Raw genomic sequence first — 24276 nt, 5'->3', positions numbered from 1 at the left:
TGAAAGTCAGCCTAGATATCCTGTGTTTTTTCACTATGATGTGTCATTAGATTTGAGACAGTGCTTTAAAAATTGAGAATGGGAGTTGAAAGGTACCAAATAAATAAACTGTAATGCAGTGAATGTTGTTCTCCAATTGAGAGACCACAACTGCATTTGATTGTTTTTATCAGCCAGTATAGATTTTAGAATATACACATATTACATTTCTTTTTCAAGTAAACCATTTCACAACTTGAAACTGCACATTAAATGCTAGAAAATTTGTGAGGAATGAACACTGTGCTTACAAATGTATCTGTCTGGGGAGAGTGAGAAGGAGGTTAGGGGAGTTAGCAGTGAAGTGACACCTTCCTAAACACACTTCCATCCATCTAATACTTCATAAACCAAAGGGCTAAATATGTCTCAGGAAGAAAAATGTAAACTTTTAAGGCACTAATGATCTTAATTCTGATATTAAGTCTTGAAAAGCTTTTTTTGCCTAGCTGATTTTTGAAGTGCAATTTATCATCAGTTATAGTAAGGCAATACTGTTTGCTTTTGGATTTACTCCTAGTGGCAAAATATCAGTAGCCTCTTGTTATGATTTCACTGGTACCCCCTACTCCTGACCCCTGGTAATAGATGAGATTTCTATTGACATCACAGGAAATGGAACAATAAGTCTCACAGTTAAATACGGCTGTTTACTGAAGCAACAGTTAGTAGAAAATTAGGGTGTATAGTTTTGTCCTAGTCATTTTTAATGTAAATTGATGGGGTTTAAAATATACGCAAAATCAAGGTTTTTTTAAAATCTTAATCTTCTCTGTGTGTTTTTTACACAAGAGAAAAGAATGGGTGTTTTCAGTTTGATCAAAGCACCTCCTAGTCTGATACACTGTCTGTAATAGTGGCCAGTCAAAAATGCCTTGGAAAAATAAGAACAGATCAAGCATAAAATGAAACTTTCTGGCATGTGGCAGTCCACAGCTCAGGGATTTCCCAAGCTGAAGGTTGTATTTTGAAGGCTTTTTTCCATGAATTTCTGATAAGTTTTCAAACCTATCAGATCTTTGGATGATCCTGTATTTTTTCTACTTTTTTTCTCTTAAGAATTGTTTGTTAATCTTAAGAGAGTAGTTTCAAATTGCACAGCTACTTTCTATCTACTCTTCATTACAAGGGTCATTTTCAACAGATTTTAGAATGTGTAGTCCTAGTGTAAAATATTTTAGTGAAGCAAATAAAGTACTTTTAAAAGGACATAATAATTTGGCACACTAAGTAAAGTGGTATTTCCAAACGCCTTGGAACAATGTATTCATACACAGCATGATATGATGATTATTCTTGTTTCATTTGTTAGGATGGGCACAGATTTTGGCCAAAGATCCTGGAAGTAGTGGAACTTAGAGGAATTTAGTTTTTGGTTTCAAAGACAGAAAGATTTTGTAGATTAAAAAAAATAAAGCAACTACATTTTCACACTATGCAGATAAAAAGGAAATAACGCAGGGCAGGGTGTTAGGAAAAATTTGTAATTATCCTATGATTTTTGGAATTGAAAGTATTCAGTAAATTAATTTGTAAATTTTTTCCCCAAGGAGCAGAATCACTTGCTACATATTGCTCAACATAATTGAATTTAGTATAACATATCTAGAAACTTAAGTCAAAATTCTGTAACAAAACCCAAGAAAGATGTTGTATATTTTAATATTGAAAATAAGTATTGTTAATGTTGATTTGAATGTATAGAAATAATCTGGAGCTTTTTGGTTTTTTTTTCCTTTTTGAGGTTAGAAGAGACAGGCTAGAACCTTTCTGTTCAAATTCTGAAATGAATTAAAATTTCATATATTCCCTAACAAAATGAAAACCTGCTGTTAAGGTTACAGCTCGAATAGAACTATAGAATCAGAGAATTTTTTAGATTGGAAAATAAGTTAATGATCATTGAGTCCAACCATCAACCCAGCAAATCTATCTCTAAACTATAACTTTAAGCACCACCTCTAAATGTACCCATGATCATTACCCATCGCATTAGTATTTCTGGAATGTCTGAAGGCATGTGAAGTGATAAAAGAAAAAAGATAAGTGTAACAAATATTGTCTGTTTCTGCAGATCTTCGTTTGCGAAACAGAGATAATTTAAATATTTAAATATTTTAAAAAACTGTAATCTGCCTTTCTCATCTACCTTAGATTAAGCACACTTAGCACACATAAGAGAACATGGAATACAAAGCATAAATAATATCTCTTGGGTGAGGTTTGAAATTACCCCTAGGAGAAAACTTAAGATAAGGTATGTTTGAATGGAAAAAGTATGAGTGTAATCATTGACAAATCTGTCCCAAACACACAATTTCTAATAAACACAACAGAACCACAGCACTGTTACTGGGTCTGAGAAACCTGCCCTTTTTTATACTCTTGGTTGAAAACAGTGTTCCTGAAACCAGTATTCCTGATAAAAATAGGCAGGTAAAAGAATATATTTTTTCTCAAATTGAAACTTAAGAAAAAGTGTAATAAAATTATGCATAGCTTTAGTGTTTTCCATTTTTCTGCAGTTTATAATGCTAGGTAAAAATTGAAATTTTTTCTGTCACTTCGATTAAAAAAAAATCCCTTTTTTTTCTTTTTCAAAAAGTAATATCTACAATGTCAACATCATCACAAAGGCTATCGTGATCCTAAGATCAACAGTATTAAATATGTTTTCTTCATGTTTTGATTGTTTATAGTAAATTATTTTAAAAGTAGAATGCAAAAGCAGTGAAAATGCATACAAACCTTCATGCTAATTTATTCTAAAATAAATTTTCACATGACAAAAGATGTGAAAATTGGTATATATGTAACCTGCATGTGTTGTTTTTGTGCATCAGATTTACTTAACTTAAAAAAAACCCAACAAACGACCAGAAAATCTGGAGGTACTTGTAAGACTTGCTACCACCTCAAACCAGAAGTACTATGCTATTGTACAAGGTGCATTTGTTCTGAAATTTTGACTAAAGATTTGTGAGAAAGGAGTCACTCAGTTCACAATTTTCGCTTCCTGTTTTTGTGGGTTTTTAGAGATTCATTCATTTTAATTGGAGGAACTGCTACTGAATTGTGAGGGAGAGAACTTTGTCAAATCTGGTGAGATGAGAGAGGAAATTATATGAGACAGCATAAAAGGAATTAGAAGGTCTAGAGGAAGAAAAGCTAAGTCATTGGCAATTTATGAAGTGATGAAATATGACCGACTTTAATATTCTGAGTGTGCAGTAACACAAAGAAATCGCAGCTGCTCTTCTTGGGCTGCTCTTTTTCAGAAGTGACTAAGGAAACATTCCATGTAAAGAAAGTGATGATACAGGAAGATTTTGCCTCCAATTTGCAGTTATTTTTGCTTCTTGGAAGGATCTCCAAGGGGACAGTTTTAAAGTAGTGTTTCCTAGAAATCTTGTCAACATCTTAATGCTGCATTTCATGCAAAATTTTAAAATACCAGTGTTGTCAGCTTTAGGCTTAGGGCATCATATTTATCTCAAAAGAAGCGAAGAAGGTGGTCTCAGGCATTTCATGGATTCCATAAGGCAGGTGAGGAGCTATGAGGAGATGAATTGGGAAGTGAGGTTGAAGCAGCCAGCTTTTTTAAGTTTGGTGAAAAGAATGCTGATAGAGCTGGATAATTCCCTGTAGTGGCAGACTATGAAGAACAGTGATCACTGAGTGCTCTTTGTGAGAATCAGAAGAGATCACTAGGAAATACTTCTCCCTTAGAAGGGTGCTGGCCCATTTCTCTACTTTTTATGCATCAAGTACTGAAATGAAAGCAAAGGATAGAAAATTGAATGAGAAATTGCTTTGTGAGACATGAGGCATATTAGAGTCTGCCTTCTCAGAGGAGATTCTGTATACTACAGACAACTGTAAATAGATAGGATTTCTTATCTGTGCTCATTTTAATTAAGTTTCTCCAAAGTGCACGGATGCTCTTTTCTGGAAAAGTTCCTATCCAAATTTCTTTGACTATTTCAGTTTAATTCTAAGCTTCTTTTTCAGTCCAGAGAGTGATTTTATAGCAGTTTGTTGTGGTTAGCAAGTCAGCATTTAGAGTTTTCATTTTCTTTGCATAGTGTTTCACTGTCCTGGTTTAGGGCAAATTTGGGAGAGAAATCTCCAAAGGGGCCCCTCCAGAAAACAAACCCACACGGCCCCTCCCCCCAACCGGTTCGGGAAGAATTCCTCGGAGAGAAGTGGAAAGAACCTGCTTATTTAACAGGCACAGCACCCCCCAGCACACAAAATGAACAATACCAGGTGACACCACTCTGAAACAGATGACAAATTCAGAAAGTCTCTCTCGGGGGGTGCTCGCTCTGTTCTCAGTCCCTCCGGTGCTGGGCAGCTGCTGCAAGCCGCACGGTGCAGACTCTCGGTGTTCCCCGGTCCCAGTCCGGAGCAGGTTCGAGATGGTCAGGAAAAAGAAGAGGATACACAGTCCAGGAAGAAATTTGGACTGTTTAGCTAAACTAGCTAAAGAGCAAAAGCAAAAGCAAGCAGAAGCGAGAGAGAGCAAGCCAAGCAGAAAGTGAAAGTAAGAAAGCCAAAGCAGCCCTAAATACATCTCTGTGTCCCTGATAAGAAAAACCCAAACAAAACTTCCACTCTTCAAAGCCAGTCTTAAAGGCACAGAACATAATATCCTGCAGAAACAGAACATATGAATGGGGATACAAGCATCATAATGTCACCCTAGGACATTCACACAAGTAAATGATTTCATACCTGTGTGCACTATGTAGTGTTGTTTATTCTATGAGTCTTTCAGGAGCCAGTGTAGTCATTATTTCTCTGTATGTTAAAGAACAGTTACAAAGATTATAGTGAAGAAATGAAGATTGGTTCTTACAAAGATTGTATGGAAGATTGGTTCGTTATCCACATTCACTGTCGGAACCAGCATAGATGCAGGAATAAGCTTGTATTGGTCATTGCAGTGTAGTGTTAGTGCCCTTTACCCCTTTTCAAGAGCACACATGCTCAGTCCTATTCAGAGAAGGCCTCAGGGTGGTGGTGGCAGTGCTGTTCAGCTCCAGCACAGACATGGCTGATTCACTTCCTCATCTGTGTTCTTTCTGACTTCTTGTACAGTTGTTAGACCACTTCTAATGATTTCTAATTCTGTTTAAATTTTTTGTTTTCAATTTCCATTCCATAGGTCATCCATGACAGTAAACATGCAAGGGTAAGGTTAGAAGAGGAAAAAGTTAGTGTAAATTGTGCCATGCACAACATGAGTGTACATTTTTACTAAACAAGTCCACACTCTGAAATTCTTTGTAAGCATTTTTTCAAAGGAGGCTGGCAGGTAATGAAGCAAATTACATTTTAAGCCAAAGAAATAACAACTCTGGTTAAAATGTTATGACATAATTAAATTGTCACACATTGCCTGATGATGTCACAGAGGCCAGAACCATAGATGACTTTAGGAAGGAATTAGTCTAATTTCTATCTTAGAAGTGTGTGTGCTAGGGACTGGCAGAAGCTTGAAAGGCATACCAGGGAAGAAAGACATGACAAATACTTCTATATGCATCAATTAATATCCACTGTCTGATGTAGAAATCTGGATGAACTGAGCCTCGATTCAGACTTTTCTGTGTTCATGTGAGAATTATGTGTTAAAAATAGAATAAAAATTTGAGTTCTAATGTACAAGGAAAATTTTCAGATGCCACTGTGATGCCTGAGCTACCATTCAGATAGTGAAGAAGAAAAGTTTCATTTCTTAAATATTCATTACAGTAATGCTAATGCTATAATGGTGCAGTGTTAAAGGCCATTGTTAGTAATGGCACAGCCTGCATTTCAAAATTAGATTCTGTCATATCCAAAGAACAAAATTTAAAAACTGTCCAGTAGCTACAGATTTTATACAGATATTATCCTGATATTAAACAACAGCAAAAACATGCAAATTTTCATGATACATAAATCAGTACTAAAATGCTGGATATATATCCCCTTTGGAAAAGAAGAATTAGACAAACTAAATAGATTTTGTGCAGATATTAGAGATGAAGATAGAAAAGCATAAAGGTTAAGACCAAGAAGTAATCAGATTAAAACTTAGAAAACCTTTTGTGTTCACTGGGGGCATTGCATTTCCCCTGAAAGATCCTGGCTATAGATAAAAACTACTTAATGCAAAACATATTTGACTTCTAGCTTCTTTGTTGAGTCATAGAAAAGACATTACTATTCTGCCCACAAAGCAAGGATTTGTCTGTTTTCTGTATCCTAAAAAAGGATGAGAACCTTAGCTACAGATTTCCAGGCACACAGTGGTTTTCTCTGTTAATTTCATGACCTAACAGTAATCACATTTACACATTTCCATTAGTAGGAATTTGGTTTAGATTTTTGAAATTTTAAGGTGTTTAGAAGGAGTTTTTGCATACTTCGACTTTGTCTGTAAATCATGTTAATAGGAGTAATTTCAAATGTTCAGCATAGTTGCTGTTTGAAAACTGTCAGAAATAAAGGTTACAGTATGAATTTTTTTCACCTTAACTTTCTGGCGCTCTTTGACCTTCCTGTCTGTTAAACTAAGAAATATAGTGACCTATTAAGTAATTAGCAAATGGAGCTGTAAATGTAATAGGACTGTGGTCAATATTTCAAAGACACATGCTAAACTTTCAGTCTCTGAGGAGTGTCAATGGGCTGGAGTCAGGAATATGTTTATTAAAATTAATTTCTTTATTTTCAGAGCAAAATGTCAGATCAAAATAGTATGAAATATTCTCCTGACAGCTAAATAGAATCACAGAATTGTTTAGGTTGAAAAAACCTTTAATATCATCAAGTCCAAAATTCACTCAGCGCTGCCATCTTCATCATTAAACTGGGTTTCCAAGTCTACAATATTTTGAAGTCTTGCAGGAATGGTGATTCTGTCACTTGCCTGGACATCCTGTTCCAATGTTTAATCACCCTTCCAGTGAAGAATTTTTTCCTTTTATCTGTTCTAATCCTCCCCTGCTGCAAATTGAGACATTTCCTCTCATCCTGTCTTCTTGTTACCTGGTAGAAAAGACTGATGCCCTCATCACTACAACCTGCTTTCAGGTAACTGTAGAGAGCATAGGGTCTCCTGCAAGACTTTTTTCCTTCAGGCTAAGCAACCCCAGCTCCCTCACCCACTCCTGATAAGCATTGTGCTCCATACCATTAAACAGCCTTGTTTCCCTTCTCTAGAGCTGCCCCATCACCTCAGTGTCCTTCCTGAATTAGGGGCCCAGAACTGGATGCAGCAGTTGAGCACCAGAGCTAGGAGAAGAATTGCTTCCCTTGTCCTGCTGGCCACACTTGTTCTAAGCCAGGATGCCGTTGGCCCTCTTGGCCACTTGGACACACTGCTGGCTCATGTTCAGCTGCTGCCAAGCATCAGCACCATGTCTTTCTCCACTGGATCATTTCCAACCACTCTCCCCGCATCTGTAGGGCTGTGTGGGGTTGGTCTGACCCAAGTTAAGGACTTGGCATAGTAATAACAGCTTAGGAAGAAACCCACCTCTATGCAGATTTAGGTTATCTTGTCAAAGACAGAGAGAAATATTCTGTTCTCAGTGTTATACTTAGATAAGAATCAAATGAGCTTTGTCCTTAATAACATCTTCCTTCCTTCACCAAACAAAATATGGTTTTGATTTCTGCGTCATTAAAAGTTTCTGCAAGCCACGTCTATGGATTTGTCCAGCATTAAGGAATATTGAGCTTATAGCTGGAGCAGTAAACCTGAGTATTTATTTGGAAACAGTGTCCTGTAAAATCTAGTTTTAATTTGTACTTAGAGCAAATGCTTGGGAAAGTTTATTGTTGCAGCCTGATACAAAATCCAAAATTTATAACTCTGGTATCTCCTTTTTTTTCCCCCATTTCTTTGTTCTTCAGCCTGTATTTTTCAATGGATCCTAAATTTTCTGTATTTCTTTGTCCCTCTGGAATTCATTAGTTCTTGAGTATAAAGGGGGTAGTTTGAAGTAAGAATGTTTGTGTTATTCCCATTTTAACTGAGTTGTCCAATCAACACCTGGAGACTGTGCATGCATTAGTTTACTCTGCATGCTGCCCAGGAAGAGTAGTCTAATGATGGTTTTGATTGAGTAAACATTTTCAAGTAAGGTTTTATTGTATATGTTCCCAGTGCTGAATGAACAAAACAAGTTAATCACCCTGGCACCTCTTTTCTTGTGAAACTAACTTGTTCTGAGTTTTATTGAATTCTTTTTCACTCTTTACATCTCTGCTTTCAGACTGTTCATAGCCACATACACATTTATAGGTAAAGCGGATTATTTTTTGTTATTTTAGCTATAAAGCACTTTTAGCTAAAAAATAAGTTTCACCTAAACATATTGTGATGACATTGTCCCTATAAATGTGAGCATTGATATTTATGAATCTTGTACATAGCAAAGATTATAAGAGTTCTCACCAGGAATGTGTTATAGACTTTTTCATAAAATGTTACAAAAAAGTACCCATTCTGTTAGATGAAACCATTTCAAACTTCTTTCATTACTTGAAGACATAACATTGTCTTTACAGATCTTTTGAAGGCAGGATTTTTTTAGATAGTTGAAAAAATTCTTCCAATATTTGAAAAGATCAACTAAAAGAGATGGCTGGTAATAGAACTTCAGGGCAAACCCCAAGAGGGTTTTGATCCACAATCCCTTAAGATGCTGTACATTTGTGTTTTCATTCAAACCAGTGCCTTCAAATAGTTGGCAAGTTTGAAAAATAATTTTTTTTATTTCACACTAAAGGTCTCATTCAGAGAGGCACTGTGCAACAGTATATCCTCTTTATGTCACTCTTCTTGGGAGTCAAGAAATGGTGTGGCCTAATGAGGTGCTACACAGGTTATCAACAGGATTGTAGGATGCACATCAATAGCTTTACATCAAAAGCAGACTTAAAAGACTTAAAAGAAAATAAATTAGGTGAAGAGTTAGTGCCGTATGATACCATTTTCCAGGAAGAGACAGTTCAATAATAATACCAAATAAAAAATAAATAACAGAAGTAAATTCTTAATGAATGCGGTATTGTGCTCTTTCTGATTCATTTATGATTACTAAAGAAATTATTTCATCAATTAAATAGTTAGATATTTCTGTAATCTTCAGAGCTAACAAGTAATTTTAAGAAATTTAAAATAATTCATTTGAAGCAGTGTATGTGACTATTTTCAAAAGACCTAAGGAAAACAGTAATGTTTATAAAAAGCCATAAACATATGTTTAATGTTTTAAATCTTTTGAAATGTGACTATGATGAAGCCAAAAATGATTACATGTGATATATATTGTTTATTGTCACTGAAAATTCTTCCAAATTATTTCCTTTTTTTCTGTGGAACACACATGTCAGTATTTTTGCTTATTTGTCATGAACACTTGTGAATTAATTGCAGTTGGTCTAACAACATTGGAATATAATTTTCTGCTGCTTTTAATTAGTCTTTAGTACTGTGTATCCTTAGGTGACAAATCAATTCAAAATTGAACTTAGTCTGGTAGTTTGAAATCAAATGTGACCTTTTCTTTTATAATTAATATATTTTTAGGTAAAGGAAAAAGTAACAAGGGTTAATAAATCATAGGGTTCCTCTTAATGGTAAACAAATCTAATCACTCATCTTTTAGACCTAATACTTGATGAAGTCTTACATGGTAAAATATATACTGAGGCAGATTGGTTTACGATTAACTGCCTGAAATTATATAATGAGATATGACATGTTAATGTATAATTTTTACCCTACCCCTGTCCTCTCTTGCAATTTGAAACTTTTCACTGAATTATTTGATTTTTGAAGTCATGGAAAAATTGAATTCTGAGTATGCAGTTTTGGACAAATCTGATGTTTCAAATGCTACATTTGAAAATAGAGAGTGATTTGGTAAAAATTGTACTTGCATTCTGTCAGGATAGCAGTAGGACTGTGTCTCCCCTGATATATCTTTGCAGTTTAGCTATAGGAGAAACTGAGGTGTACAGGATAAACACGTGAAAACCTTACAGTACTGAGACCAGATCAAAGCTCTGTCTTGCACAATATTGTGTTTGATCAATTATGTATACCTATAGAATAGTATGGAAACAGGCAAGTATCTGTTGAGAGCTCCATGCCTCCTTCCGCTAGGTGTCTGAATCCACTTCCTAATTCACTGCTAACTGTTTTTCTATCAATAGGTCTAATTCAGTCACAGTCTAATTTTTCGTGAGATAAAGATTTTGGTTGTTTTGCATGTGTGAACCCCTAACTTCATTTAAATTTTAAATTAAAGTTATATTCAAAAGAATTATTGGCATTTTGCTTGCATAAATATGCATGCAATTTATTTGTATCCATATATAAATGTGTAAGTTGGATGTTAAATGTTTCTTGTGATTACCCTTAGAAATTCAAATTTAACTTACAAAGGACCATATCTCACCTACTTGTAAAAAGCCATCCTTGCATTTTTTTAGTAGTGCTGGCTCTGAAACTTGATATTGTCTCAGAAGAACACGTCTAATAGCATGCTTTATCACTTGAAGTTAACTTCATCCTGGGTCTTGGAAAAGTTTTCAAAACAATGTTTCACATCTCCTCTGCATGATAATAGTTTTAAATCTAATAATTTATTTAGTGATTAATATAATTTGCTCTTAGAAACATACTTGTATTTCCAATTTGAAATATTAATAGATCAGACTTGATGATCTCAAAGGTCTTTTCCAACCTAGTTCATTCTGTAGTTCTGTAATATTTAGGAATGTATATAATAAATTGCAGTCAGAGCAAATGAGAGTACTACTAATAATTTATATATATATAAAATTTGAGGTAAAATTTATTAGAGCTATTTCATTTCTGTATTTATCTTAATAAGCAAGGTAGCTTAAGAGTACATGTGTTTTGGTTCCATTTCAGTGCAGCTGTACAGTTCAGAAGAAACTGCATCTGAGTTGCTGTTCGTGGGTTTTGAAGCAAATCTCACAGCTTTCTCTGTAGCTGTGAGTACTCATAAACCTCATAGGCTGTAGTAAGAAGAGTAAGTTGGATAAGTTAGAAATCCAGAGAAAACTGGCAGATGTGATATATTATAAGGAATTACAGCAGTGAGAAGGTTATGTATGAAGGAGAATGTCATGCATTTGAGATATATGTTGGTGTGTTGCTCTTAGGAGGTATGTACCACATGCTAGATACACAGAGTAATTTTTAATAGTTGTCTGATAATTTGGATAACCATTCAATAGAAAATTATTAGGCACAAGTTTGCCTATATCTTAAATAAGTTCCTATTTATAGGAAAAAAATGGAGTTTTTCAATCTGAGTTCATCAGCAAGCGGGAAAGACTGGTACCCCATGTGGTAACACATGGTTACAAATGGTTTTGCACTTGGCTAGAAGAACTCACAGCTGATCTCATTGAATAAACTGTGAGTTCTATTCTTTGAACACCCTATGAAGCCATAAAAAGTCTTTCTGTGAAGATCTATTGTGCCTTAAAGGTGTGATCCACCGCCATATTTACAAATTAAACCCCAAGAAATAGCTTGAAAGTTCTCATCTTCTGAATACACTAGAAAATACAGTTTGGGGTTCTTTTCCATACAAGAAATAGTGATCAAGCTGTATGTGTAGCTGGCTGAAGAATTTAGTGATCTTTCTTAATTTCATCATCAATATTTACAGCATGTTGTAAAGGATCTGAATTATGGTGCGAGTACTAATTATTCAACAGAATTATTTAAAGTGTTTGTGCAAATAATTCTTGGTCTGTATCCTATTTATATTGTCTTCAAAATACGAAGATTTCATTTTGTGTTGGATTACATTGTCCTGATTCAACACATGTAAGCGCCTTTCATTAAATTAAGAAAGACATAATATTACCAAGCTTCTATGCATCTATTATTTTATTAAAATGAGGAGTCAATTTTCACAGCCATTATGCAAAATATAAAAAGAAAATGTTGTTCAAGAAACTGTATAAAATTAAGAATGTTAATATAAATCTCCAGTATTTTTCTGAGCATAGAGATGTATACATGAATTAGTCACAGAGAAATTCAACGGCATGTATGGCATGGAATTGATTTATAACTGTGTTATAAATCATAGGGACCTTTTGGTTTTTTCAGCATTTTGTTCTGTAATTTGTTCTTAACACTACCTTGCTCGTGTATAGCCAAGGCATTAAGTTGAAATAGTAAACTGTGCCAGTTTCCTCTTTGGTTGAGGGATGGGATGTATAATCAAGCTGTGAGGAAAAGCAAAAATTAAAAAAATACATAAATGAGACAGATTGAAACACTGCAATGTTTTGGGCCTTAACTGTCTAAGCACAGATACAGAATACAATTCTGTAAAACAGCCTTAAAAATTCTAGTTTTCATTAAGGTTGGATTCAGCTCTGAATTCTCTGACCTGAAGTATTTTAATGATATGCACATGCATCATGGAGTTATTTTTTTTCTTGAAAGTACATTCTAAAACTTTAGCAAAAGGAAACACTTATGACATAGGTGTATGTCTCAGTTTGTAGATGGAACTTTTCTACTTTCAAAATCAGAACTGTGGTGATTAGATATATTTTGCTGACATATGTGACTATCTGGCAGTCTCTTTCTGTTATATTTTTTTCCAATTTTCTTTCTTTCACCATAAAAACCAAACAGTTTTACTGTTTTGAGGAGAACTTTCTTGCTGCAGCACTGCGCAGAAAGACATTTCAACATCAGCTGTGAAAAAGGAGACAGGAATTTAAATTTAGTAGCTAGAGACAGATAAATTTAGTAGCTAGAATGGAAGAACCAAAGAAAAAAACACTATTAGAATGTTAGAGTTCTAGCATATAATTGTCTACATACTTTTTTATTTCCTATATTGTGACATTCAAGGGATGTAATACTTGAACTAGGTTCTCTGATACTTCTATTGGTTAAATATATAAATACATAATATCTCGATAGAGCTCATGCAAAACTACCACTGTTCTCAGACTTCTGTGTGTAAGCAGCACCCAGAGTGCTTCAAAAATATAACATTCTGTGTTGAAATCAAACTCTTTTAATAATCCCCAGTGTTCCATCTTGATGCCATCTTTCAGCTATCTGTAATTCATGAAAGACAATTTCAACCAGCACAGACTACTTTAAAATACTCTTTATACTTAGTTTAATAATGAGATGTTAATTTTCAAATTTCTGCTAGTTAAAAGAAAAGAAGATGTTGAAAATTAGTAACCTGGGGTTTTGTTAAAAACTTGTAATTTTACAGTAGTTTGTATCACATGAATTGACCTCTTCCATGGATATTGCTGTGCCGAATGAGAATCTTTAACTAAGAGGTAGCAGTTATTCCTCTTTACTAATCGCACTAAGTTGGTTGGGAGTGTTGATCTGCTGGATGGTAGAAGTGCTCTACAGAAGGATCTGGACAGGCTGGATTAATGGGCCAAAGTCAGTTGCATGCTATTCAACAAGGCCAGGTGCCCTAAATTGTGTTTAACCTGGAGAAAAGGAGGCTCAGGGAAGACCTTATTGCTCTCTACAGCTAGCTGAAATGAGGTTGTAGTGGGGTTGGGGTCCATGTCTTCTCGTAGATAACAGGTGACAGGATGAGAAAAAAAAGTGCTTGAGTTGCACCAGGGAAGATGGATTGGGTATTAGGGTAATTTTTTCACAGGAAGGGTTGTAAGGTATTGGAACAGACTGCCCCGGGAAATGATGGAGTCATCATCCCTGGAAGTGTTCAGAGAAACTGTGGGTACAGCACATGAGTACATGGTTTGATGGTGAAGGTGGTGGCAGTGTTTCTAGGCTGATGGTTGGAATTGATGATCATAAAGGTCTTTTCCAGCCCTAAAGTTTCTATGCTTCTAATGCTGTGAATGCAGGTGGTGAGGTGACTTTGGCAGTTAGACACACTATTGCCTTCTGTTTTCATAAGATTTTCAGGCACATCTGGACATGTTTTTATATTCCTTATTTTTCATTAGTTTGCTAAAATGCCATTGAACATATTTTCCTTTTGACAAGCAGCAAAGGAATATTGTAAACTGAAACACAGGGCAGTAGACACTAAATCACAGATACATTGCTGTATCCTGGAATATACAAAGGCCAAGTCCTGAGTCTAAAATAATTTTGTGAAGTGGGATAATGAACTGTGGGGAAGCTGCAACTTTCCCAACTATTGCACTCAGCTAGAATGTAAACTGGAGAGAGAATTGATTCCTGCTGAAAAAGACCCAGCAATCTATTGAGATTGTAAATTTCTTTTTAAATTACTATTCCTAAGAAAACTTGAAATTTCAATTCCAGATCCTATAATAAGAACTGGACTGGGGAAACAGGGCAGAATAATACAGATCTCTAATCATAAGCTCTGATTCAGTAGTTCAGAATAATGAATAATTTTTTTAACTTCATGTGGATTAAAGGTTTAGTATAATGAGATGAAGAGGGAAAATGAGCAAACAATAGTTTGACAATAGTTTATTACTGTCATTTTAGAATAAGTAAAATATTCCAGATTTTTCTAGTTCATAGAGATTAATTACTATCAAAGTGTGTTTACCTTTATATTGTACAAAATCTTAGGTTGCCATAGTTACTTGGGTAAATTAAAATCAGAAAATATGGGCAATCTATAGCAGTCTCTCCTCTTTTATGCCATTTTATCCTAATAGCCCTGAAATGAATTATGAACCTCAAAAAAGGAGAATGTAACCTGCTACTGCAATGTAAACCTGCTACTGTTCTATTTGCTCCCTAGAACAAAGAAACTGTAAAATTACATTGTCTTTTTTCTCCTCTTGGCATAGAATGTACCACACCATCCCTTACAAAATCAACTTCATGAAAATTAAAAAAAAAATCAGAATCTAGATAAACTTCAGGAAGTTTTAAGTAAAATCAGGGAACCAAGTGAATAAATCAAATGATAAAAGAAACATGCTGTTAGCTATAAAGAGGACAGTGTAATACTCAAAAAAATAATAGTTGATATCTCAGTCTAAATCAACCTCTTGAAGGGATTAAAACCTAAGCATCTATGCAGAACATCTATGATGCAGAGCATTATGATGCCTAATACTGTAAATAGATATGATGCCTAAAATATATGTCTGGTGTTTTTGAAAATTAGTCTTTTTAGAGTGTCTTTAACATGTTTTTTTCTGATGTCTTCTTTCTTAAGAAATCTTCTTCTGTCTCAGGAAATGACATTCTATAAATGGATCTCACTGGTCAGGATTAGTTTCCAGTATTGAAGAATGCATTAATGTTCCAGAACAACTCAGTTTGGGTGGTTTGAACATTTCCCCTGAGTCTTCACCTGTGCTATTTATTTTCAGTTATATACATTTATTTTCACATCTTGAACCTAGTTTCTTCCACAGCTTTTGTTTACCACTATAGGTAGTGATTATATTCCTTCTCAGATGTTACATTTGGGAAGGCTAAACAGAATAAATATTTTCAGCCTTTTCAGTTCATAAACACAGTACTTAACGCATTCTGGTTGTTTAGTTCATATGTGCATGACTCTGAATTTTGCATTTTTACATTTGATTTCATTTAGTTGTGTGCTGTTAATGTAGTTGACTAACTCATAAAGCATTCCTGAAAGAACTTTTATGGTTTATATCTGTTGAAAATATAGAAATTGTGTGAGCGACCGACACTAATAAATTCCATTTTACCTGACTCATTAAGGTTTTACAGAAGGTCCACCTTATTTAAGGAGCTCCACTAGAAATCTTGCTTCAGACTCTAGCCAGATTCTTGTCTATATCATAATTCTTCTCTGCACTCCCATCTTCAACTTAACTTTCTCTGAAGCCAAAATCAAATCTATCACATTTCTGGTTTAAAAATAAAACTATTTAGCTCACTTGGAATCTATCAGATTGCCATCACAGAAAATGGCAAATGGCAAATATGAAAATCTCCTGCTGGTATGTTTTTTTTTCCTTTTACCATGTCCTTAAATCTTTTTTTTTTACTTCAATATTTGCTGAAGTCTTGTTTCTTTCATAGTTTCATCCCAAAACTTTAAATAAAATGATAGTAGATTTCTTAATATATTACAGTTATGGACATACATACTACTGAATTACTCTTTAAACAAGGAGCTTATCAATGGTTCTGTTTCATGATCCCTACTACATCTGTTAACATTAGAAAAATAAAAATAAACAAAAATGCCTACTCTATAACAATATAGTACTTAAATTTAATATGCTTGATTTAGAAAATTATTTCACATTTTGCACAGTTTCTAGAATGAAAGATTATTTGAAGGAGTGGAGTTTGAAAAAGAGCTGGATGCCAACAACATAACGTGTGACAAATAGGTGAACTGAGGCTCAAGGCTAATCCTACATGCAGTGAGTCCTATAGAACCTCCACTCTATATGCATCCATTTATCATGGATCACAGAACTCTTTCCAATCCTTACAAAGAAAGTGTTGACTAAAACTTCACTCTGTATGTTATTTGTTTCCAATTATCACATACAACATAACATGAAATTATGACAAGCACATTACAGTTATAATGTGTCAATAAATTAAATGCTGCCATATAATTGAGCATATGCATACCTAAAACAAAGTTGCAGACTGATATGAAAACAAAATAAATGCCAAAATAATTCCAGTGAGCATCTCTACCATATGTAAACCTCAGCAAGTTTTTTGTGGATATACTCTAAAAAGAAAATGTGTTTGCCATGATCTGTGATTAATTTCAACATGTGTTTGTAACTAATCCACTCAGACTGCCTCCTGTCTTATGTACTTAGTGACTAAGCAGTGACTAAGTACTTTATTTACATTAAAATCTGTTCTGTCACCTAAGCCCCTAAACAACATGATGAGCTTGCAGCATTTTTTAGAGCAGATACGTAGTTCTGTTTTATGTTTATTCCCTGGATACAATTTAAAATTGATTTTAAAACCCAGAAATTCTCTTTCACTCAAATATGAACGTTTCATTTAAAATAAAATAAATATCCTAAGCAATACAAGAAATAACTGTTAAGAAGCCTAAATTTACAGAAGATATGCATCTAGTTTGTGAGTTTAAAACATCTAAAGTATTAAACTTCCAGTCCTTAAAACAAAGCATATGTATAAATGCATTATACAGCAAATTCAAGATTAGACCCTAGGAATTTTATTCTTTGTTAATTCTCTGGAACTTACATTTTTTTATGAAGAAGTTTCTAAACATCTGTCATTTGCTAACTTAATGATGGTTGGATTTCAAGAAATTAGAGTAGTTGTAGTGTAGCAGCTCCAGGTAATATCCTGAAAATGCTGGGGTTTAGGAACTGAGGTCTAACTTCTGTAAAATTAGAATTTACAACAAACTGCTTTAAAAAAATCACTGAAAGTGCTGTATGGGCTATCCATTTTATTTATTAATTGTGACTCAAGAAATTCACATATTTCTGAATTCAAATGAAAAATATTATGTGTTTTAACCTGACACATATGGTAACTCTTTATGCTAACATATTTTCAATAAAAATATTAGCATTGCAGTAGAAAATTTGATAATCTTAAAAGGTGCTCCATTTTCTCAATAATTTTCTTCAGTCATCATTCTGTCTGCAAAGGTATTTCAGAATTCACAGTTTTTATTGCAGTCCTATTTCCATGAGTATGTAACAAGAACTATGCAATAATCCACATAATCTAAGAGTATGCAATAATCAACATAAAGGTCTTGCTGATATAGTGTTTGCCTGTCATAACTGTGTCAGTTTCCTGTTCTGTTCTTAAGCACTGAGTTTGACAGAAATACACTGTGCCATCAGTGGCTTGCTCTGAACTGTATAAAGGTGAAGCTGCCGCAGTAATTTGTTTCAAAGAACTTCCAAACTTGACTATAACAATGGAATATATCCAGGGGAAAAGATACTGCAATTTTGAAAACACTTTAAGAACAGCACTGCTTGTATATTTTAAGAAGAAAAAATACAAATAGAAAAAATATTTTTTTCTATTTGTATATTCCTTCTGTAAGTTGTTTTCCCATTTTGCATTATTGCAAATGTGAGAACAACCAGCAGTGAAGATATTCAGTGTGTAGGGATCTTTTACAATTGATTTTTAACATTTAAAGAACATTTATATAAATGGGGTTTAGATTTCAGCTACTATGACTCAGACTTGTAACTGTATTAATCTGGCCTTTTTGAAAGACTTGGAATTCCTGCAGGTAAAATGAAATTAGTCCATCCTTACCTCATTCTCAGGCTCTTAGATAGAGTACAGCAGTAGGAATTACGGGTCCCTATACAACTGATAGAGAAAAATTATTCATAAGAAAATGTCAACCCAAAGAAAGCATTAAATACATCAAGATATGTTAGGAATGAGTTACACTGACCACACTTAAGTTTTTCTGCAAAATATTATCAGTTTTGTCTTTGCTCTTGTTGCAGCAAGACCACCAGACTTTCTGTACTCTGTAATTTGCACCTCCTTCTGTAGAAATGCTTGCTTAATACATCCTCTATAAAGTGATCAGAGAGATTTCACTCAGAGTTTTCCTTCATATGATTAATAGTTACTTTCAATACTACAATTTTATATACAAAAGGAATTGTCAGAAAATAAGTAACTTTTTTTCTTTCCTACTCTAAACTTATTTGTAAGGCCTGGAACCTAGTAGCTGGATTAGGAGCAAAGTAATTAATTTAGGGTCTGTTTTATTGTTTATCTATTCTCCTCATTAGCATCTACTCATACATCATACAAATAAATGCTAATTTCAATTTACAAGTACTTCAGATAATTTCTAATGTTTAAGATTTTTGTGGAGGCCGTCATATTGCCCATATCCAAGAGGGATGGAAAAAGCAAAGGAAAATACTTCTTGATTTTTTTTTCCTGGGGTTACTGCCTCATATAGAACACTAAAATCAGTATTGATGTGGGAGATTGAACATGTTTATAAGGATATGCTTTTATTTTTAACATTTTTATTTAAATTTATACAGCTTGTCATTTGATAGCAAATTTCACTGAGGAATTCCTCGCTGCTTTGTATTAATCTGTGCTTTATATTTATCAGATAAAGGTGTTTTTCTGTAATTGCAGAATATATGATTGAACAATACAGTCAAGAAACCACATATCTGTATTAATCTAAAGAATCAAGACGCAGGAATAAAACAGAGGAGCATTTCAGTCTCCAAAAAATTTAAATTCTGATGCATGATAACTTTTTACAGAATTTGGAAAATTGTCTTAGAATATGGGCATCAGGCTGTTTTGCAGAAGAGAGAGAACAGTTGAAATATTCTGTCTTGCTTTTCTTGTTGAAGTCTTAATTGGGTTTACATTCACTTACTCCCTCTTCTGATGTAGCACTACCTCATACCAAATTATCAGGGCAGCATCTGTCAACAGTTTTGTCTACACAGCACTGAGCTACTGGATCAAAACTGTATCTTGGAGAGCTTTACTATAGGTATCCTAATTTTCTGCCCAAGTTAGATATTAGTTTTATAACATATAAGAGGTAGGTGTTCATAAGCAATAAGTGTCATTTGAAGAAATAAATTACTTGCATTAACCTCGTATTTGGCAATGATGTAAAAGGCAATTTTTTTCCTCCACTGAAAAAAGTGTCTGAAATCTTCAAGACATGTAAGAATGTAAGATGTGTCTATATAACATCACTATCATAGTAGCAGTATATGACTGGGAACAAAGTTTGAATAATTTTTATTTTATCACAGCTTTTAAAATAATTTTAGCTTGAAGGAGAAAAATGAATTAATGTGAATGTGTTTAGTATTTTAAATTTACTTTATTGTAAACATTTGTGTTCCCAAGTGTTATAAAAATTATTTCAGCTTCTGTTTAGGAAAAACAAAACAATAAAGGAAGTCAGACATAACAAAAGACAATTTCAGGCACAGTGACAGTAGATAGACCTGGGTGCCTATATTCACAGACTTTTCAATCAAGCAATAGGTGTACTGCAGTAGAATAAACTGAAGACACTCTAGCAGCCAAGTGGACTTTGATCACCTTTGTTCATAAATGTGACTCATATTTCAGTAGCCACTTTTTTCTAAGCTAGTGATCTTCCCTAAACTTCACAGTGAGTGCTCAGTGAACTTAAAGGAGCCTTTACTCATTCTACAAACAGACATTAAATACTCATGCTGGATCACACTGGTTTTTTTCTTATATATCAGATACTGTCTCTTGCAGTTTTTGTTTCTTTTGTTTTGTCCAATGTCCTTTGCATTCGACAGAAAAAATCGTGATGGAAGATGAGTTCCTTTTTGTAACCACAATGCTTTCATTAATTCAGTTTTACAGCAGAAATGAAGTTTGAAAATACTAATTTGCCTACATTCTTTTTATTTTATGGTTTTTGTTAATTCATCTTTCTTGATGATTATTCCTATGCTTTCTGTTGATTGCATGGCAATTAAGATACTCTGTAAAATTAAACATGATAAATACACTGTCATAAATCTCCCTAATTTTCCAAAGAGAAAGCCAAGAAGAATTCAGTTTTTTGTAATAAGGATACAAGGCATAGTAGGGACTGCCTTATTCTTATGATTGTTTGTAATTATAAGACTGCAGCCATGTAAACAATGCGCTGGTAGAAATCAATGAATAGCCTTTGGTCAGCTGCTCTTGTGCCAGTATGGTCTTACTGGATCTAAGATGTGACTGTTATTTGTTGATTTTTTTTCCAGATTGGAGCATAATGGGTGGGCTCTGTGCAATCTGTGAAAGTTGTATGTTACATGTTCTGGGTGTGAAATGAAGGCATGTGGGAATGTGAGTGTTTCTAACCTGCTGATGTAATGTGAGACAACTGCAGAAAATGGAGAGGGTCAACCTTGGTCCACTGCTCTCTGTATTGCCTGTTCAGCATGACCTCTGGAGTGGGCTGTGCCCTCTGCTGCACACAGGTTTCACATAAAACAAAACCAAAAAAACTAGGAAAGAAATATTTGACTTGAAGAGCTATTACTTGAAGGTGTAGTCAAACCCCTAGTTTGCTCCTGCTAGATCTGCTTTGTCATTGCTTTTTCCCGTTGAGCTGACTGGGTCCTTTTTCTACCTTTCTACTAGTCAGAGCAGCTGTTGACCCATGCAGAACACATACTGTGCTTCCCCCTCCAAGGATGAAAAGCAGCTTTGTTTGCTGTGTTGTCTCAGGTCTCCCAGAGGCATCATAACTATCAGAGGCAGAGTACTACCCAGAAGTTGTGAGTGTAGTGCTTCCTTGCTACACCTTTTTTTGGCTTTTTTTTTTTTTAATGCTACAAGAACTGTAAATAACATTCCTTAAAACATCTCCATCTCTAGTTTCTCTAGGGAAAACTCTAAAAAAATACATATCATATGGTCATTTATAGCCAGAAGTACCAGTTTTAAAAATACAGCATGGAGGAAACAGGTAAAAACTGAATCTTTTTGCTTGCAACAGAGAGGGGTACTGAAAATCACTCTAAAAGAGATATTAAAAAAGTAAAATTGGTTTAGATTTTAAGGTCTCTAGGAAGTCACCTTAGAAATGACTTTCTGAAACACTGTCTTGTCTCCTGCCTCCTTTAAGTTAATTTTGTATGATAATCCCTGGGATTCAAATCCAGGGAGATAGATTTTTGTTCCTTTTATATTCATTTGAGATCATTAATTATATCAGCACTTGCTTTTTCCTTGGCAACATCAAACATGTATTGTAACCAGTCGTTACAATGTTTTACAGCAATAGTCATCACAGAGAATTACCATTCTATGCATTATGAGATTTCTAAAAATTTGTGAGGTTGCAAATATTTACTTAATAAAAGAGGGTTACCAAGAAAATACAAATACTTCAATAAGTATATTATTTTAGGGATATATAAATAATGATTTTGAGAAACCAAGAATAACTTCTGCTTTATTCATATTTTTATAGTATACTTCTCTTTGCTTTTTCAGTAATTAAGTCTTATGACATTCCAGAAAGCATAAATCCTGCTGAGATGTTTAGGTTTGGTGCAAACTATTGATGTACAAACAAAATTAAAAAAAAAAAAAAGAAAAATAATACACCCAGAATCATAACAAGCTGTTTTGCTTTTACCTTTGAAAGAAAATTGGATGGTAAAGTAGTATGGCCTACTGAAACTGTTCTAGCCTTGTTGTTAACTAGAACCTCCTTTTGAAATTCATTGCCTTCAATTACATTTTTAAAAGAATTTTAATTATGTGCCTGAAAAGAATAAAGATGCTTCAGGCTCCATTAGTTTATCGTGGAAGGCCTGAAAAAATGAGGACAGAGCTTCCCAGCTCATGCAGGGGTTACAGAGAGAGAGAGATGACTTTTAATTCGACAAGTTCAGAGAGATTTCTTAGTTTGACGCGCACAGCAGGGGGTCTTTGAGTGCCTGGCAATACTTCAGCATTCTGAGCTTTGAAAGTCTTTCCCTGCAGCAGAAATTGTATCAAAAGCCAGTGATAATATTCCCTGCAAGGTAAAGGACCCTATTGAAGATTTCTAGAGCTGTTTATTTATTCATCACAGTTTTTTCTTTTAGGACGTATAAGACGTGTAGGTAAAAATTCAGACACATGCTAAGAAAATGAAATAAATAAAAAAAATTAATGGGGACCTCTCATTAATCCTTCCATTCTCCCTTGAGTTTTCCATAGGCCACGTTCACCTATAAAATTTCCTGTCATTCCCTGCCATGTATTCTGCATGCAGTCTTCCCTTCAAATCTCAGCTTTTCCTCATTTTTTATCAGAATTATAATTTTTGTCTGCCTTCTACCACCGGCTGAGCACATAAGATGTTTATGGCCATTTCTTTCCACTAAACCCTTAAAGTGATTGATTAATTTTATGGAAGAACATTTTATTCCATAGGGGTCTTTTTAAATCTTATTTTTAAAGTAGATTTGAGATAGCTATTTCAAAGCCAAGGTTAAGGTGTCATTTATATTCCAGAGATCAGACTTTTAATGTTTTGACATTACGCTTATTTGAAAAGTATACACTGGTTTTGTTTTGTTTTGTTTCTGCAGCAGAGCTGGGGCTGTGAGACTACGCCAACCTTTCCCTTGTGTAATGTCAATGTCGGCTATCACTTTGGCAGAATCACCCAGCTCAGTGAAGACAGAAAACCCCTCCTTTCCTCCTGTTTTTCATCTGCTGGTGGCATTCCAAGTGACCTTCCCTCATAAATATTGGTGAGTGACCACATGGGGAAAGCAGCTCCTTCGTGCAAAGAAACTTGTTTCAAAAAGCTGTGTTGACCTGAGTGGTTTCCATTTTCTCAAAGTTTCAAAAAAACCCACATGTGCAGGTGTTGCTTGGGGAGAGTGGATTTTTCCCTTCTTTAAATAATAACTTCAGTTATTTAACATCACTGATTTATCTACACTTATAAGCATTTTAGAACACTATCATGTGCTAACTATTCAAACTATAGGAACCAGCCTTTCAAAATACTGCTTTACAGAGAGAAGTATTTCCTGAGAGCACAAAAGATTTTTCCTGTCTTGCTGTTACTTTCTCATGGCTAAGAGGTCTGGAATGCTATAAATTTATTGTAACACCCCAAATATGTCAAGATGAAAGTTTCCCAAGTGTAGGGATTAAGGAAGATAATTGGAGGCCTTTCAATTCTTTCTGGTTTGGGAAGTATGCCTAGAGTGAAATTGCAGCACTGAAGAAATTCTGATACCTTCAGGGCAGTCCAGGGATGATGTCATAATTGTAGTAGTTCCATAAGGCTAAGTTCCATAGTTAGTACTGAAAAAACTTCTCAGGTCATTTGAGGCTATCACAGCAGATTTACCCCACTTGAGATTAAGAGATTTCCAGTCTTAAAACCAGATGTGTCGATAGTGAAATAGTCCCCCGTGGCTCAGGAATATTTACAGTATCATAAAACAACAATATAAAGTACAGGAACAGATACAGAAAAATATTTAACCTTGCTTGGAACAGTTTGGAAGCTGCAAATAAGTGTAGAATCTAAGACTGCAAATTATTTAAGTGTTGGTTACATGTATTAAAACAAAGACATGGACAGGAAAATCACTTAGCTGTCATTCAGTATTAACTATGTATTGCAATCATCTATTCAGACAAAAGTGATGTATCATTTATGACTTTATGATATGTAATGTTAATTTTTTTCTTTTTTTTTCCTTAACCATATG

The 24276-nt window shown here is 34.4% G+C and overlaps 1 protein-coding gene across 17 annotated transcripts in view; it reads left to right on the top strand.

Moving 5' to 3' along the window:
- Positions 1–24276, top strand: part of TENM3 (teneurin transmembrane protein 3) — a 1284378-nt gene that overhangs the window by 465984 nt on the left and 794118 nt on the right. For 16 of the 17 annotated variants that reach the window (XM_030947654.1, XM_030947660.1, XM_030947682.1 and 13 more), the window contains one exon: positions 23134–23298. The exons of the other annotated variant lie outside the window; for it this stretch is intronic. The gene's annotated coding sequence lies outside the window, so the exon portion shown is untranslated. The remainder of the gene's footprint in view (positions 1–23133; positions 23299–24276) is intronic. 17 annotated transcript variants of the gene reach the window in all.

This window comes from Camarhynchus parvulus, chromosome 4 (assembly GCF_901933205.1).
Source record: "Camarhynchus parvulus chromosome 4, STF_HiC, whole genome shotgun sequence".
In the NCBI taxonomy this organism is placed as follows: Eukaryota; Metazoa; Chordata; class Aves; order Passeriformes; family Thraupidae; genus Camarhynchus; species Camarhynchus parvulus.
This window is presented reverse-complemented; position numbering and strand designations above follow the sequence as displayed.